The sequence below is a fragment of the Rhinopithecus bieti genome, unplaced genomic scaffold, assembly GCF_001698545.2.
Source record: "Rhinopithecus bieti isolate Rb0 unplaced genomic scaffold, ASM169854v2 scaffold_35903, whole genome shotgun sequence".
Lineage (NCBI taxonomy): Eukaryota > Metazoa > Chordata > Mammalia > Primates > Cercopithecidae > Rhinopithecus > Rhinopithecus bieti.
This window is the reverse complement of record NW_016815549.1, coordinates 1,052,370-1,054,359: the sequence shown is the minus strand read 5'-3', so window position 1 is coordinate 1,054,359 and position 1,990 is coordinate 1,052,370. Positions and strand designations below refer to the sequence as shown.

The 1,990-nt window shown below is 33.0% G+C and overlaps 1 protein-coding gene across 1 annotated transcript in view; it reads left to right on the top strand.

The window, feature by feature from the left end:
* Positions 1 to 312: 312 nt before the first annotated feature.
* Positions 313 to 1,990, top strand: part of KIAA0232 (KIAA0232 ortholog) — a 64,971-nt gene continuing 63,293 nt past the window's right edge. Inside the window, 1 exon segment of the mRNA XM_017853402.1 lies at positions 313 to 397. The gene's annotated coding sequence lies outside the window, so the exon portion shown is untranslated.

Sequence of the window (1,990 nt, the reverse complement as noted above, 5' to 3'; positions counted from 1 at the left end):
AAGAGCAGGCGAGAGTGCTTTAGACAGAGAGAAATGGGGCTGAACTTATCCTTTTATCAGGAACCCACTCCTGTGATATGAGGTTGGAGCCCTCATGACCTCTTAAAGGTCTTACCTCTTAATACTATCACAATGGCAGTTAAATTTCGACATGAGGCTTGGAGGTGATATTTAAATCATAGCATTTGCTGGCAATAAATTCCTTCAGTTTTTGCATATTAGAAAAAGTCTTTGTTTCACTTTCATTTTGAAAGTTTTAATTTTTTGCTTTTATTTTATTTTTTATTTCCATAGGTTTTTGGGGGAACAGGTGGTGTTTGGTTACATGACAAGTTCTTTAGTGGTGATTTCTGAGATTTTGATGCACCCTTCACCTGAGCAGCATACACTCTACCTGGTTTGTAGTCTTTTATCCCTTACCCATCTCCCCCTTTCCCCCCGAGTTCCCAAAGTCCACTGGTATCATGCCTTTGTATCCTCATAGCTTGGCTCCCACTTGTGAGTGAGAACATACAGTGTTTGGTTTTCTGTTACTACATTACTTCACTTAGAATAATGGTCTCTGGTTTCATCACGGTCACTGCAAATGCCATTATTTCATTCCCTTTTGTGACTGAGTAGTAGTCCATTGTATATGTGTGTGTGTACATATATACACACACACCACAATTTCTTTATCCCCTCATTGATTGATGGGCATTTGGGCTGGTTCCATATTTTTGCAATAGCAAATTGTGCTGCTATAAATATGCGTGTGCAAGTATCTTTTTGAAAGACACTTTCAGTGAGTATAGAATTCTAGGTTGACAGTTTTTTTTCTTTCAGTACTTTAAAGTTTTTGCTCCATTATCTGCTCACTTGCATTGTTTCCAACAAGAAAACTGATGTCATACTTATCTTTTGTTTGCTATATTTAATGTTTCTTTTTTCTCTGAGTGCTTTAAAAATTTTCTGTTTATCACAAGTTTGGGTAATTTTTTTATAGTGTTCTAGGGGTCATTTTCTTCATATTTCTTGCACATCTCCAGAATTGAGTGTATTATTTAATTAACAATCTCTCTGGCATCCTGAGATCCAAACGTTAAATGAATTATGGAATGTTTTGAAAGTCAGTTGGAAAAGTTCAGCTGGTGAAAGTTACAGAAAATCTTTGCTTTAATTTATCTAGTTGTCATAATTCAGATAAGAGTGTAGTAGAGAGGATTTCAAAAGTAGCAAAACATGTATTAGTGACACATTAATTTAGTAACTTAGTCCTGTGGTGAACTTAAAACTGCTGTCTTTATATTTAATGTGTGTAAAATTTACCACGTAGCGATAGATAAATTTAAGAAACTCAGTTTTAAATCTTTGGGTAATAGTATTTGTCTTTCTGACTTGATGCTTTTACTAACATTTATTAACAATACTTTGAAAGTAATTTTTGATAAGCCTCTTATTGTCTGTTAAAATTCATGCAAAAGTTGAGTTTAGGAGGTTTACCTTTCATTACATTAGTTTTCATTTTCTAGTGGTTTGTAAATTAGCCAGAACTCTAATATAAATAATGTTATGATTTAATAAAGCAATTGTTAGATTACTTTCACATATTAAAAGTATGTTAATTTGGGGGAAGCTATTAAACTAAAAGTGTGTCATCTGTCGTAAAAGCTAAGAAATGCAACCTAGGTATATAAGAAGAAAAGTTGCAATAGGTATAAGAGTATAGCCTGGCTGTAACAGACTGGTGCTCCACCTTTATTTGTGTGAAATCAGAGATGACCAGTCCTAAAGTTTCGAGCCTTACAAAGTAATTAATTACCTGTGTAAAACATAAAGAACTACTTTTTTTACCCATGTTTCAATGAAATTACTCTTCATCTACTGATTTCCGTTATACTTAGTTATGAACTAGTGATTTATTAGTTAAGTTTTTCAGCATTAAAGAAACAAAATTTTACTAGTCCAATCTCTTGAGATAGCAAAAAAAAAAAAAAAAAAAAAAAAAAAA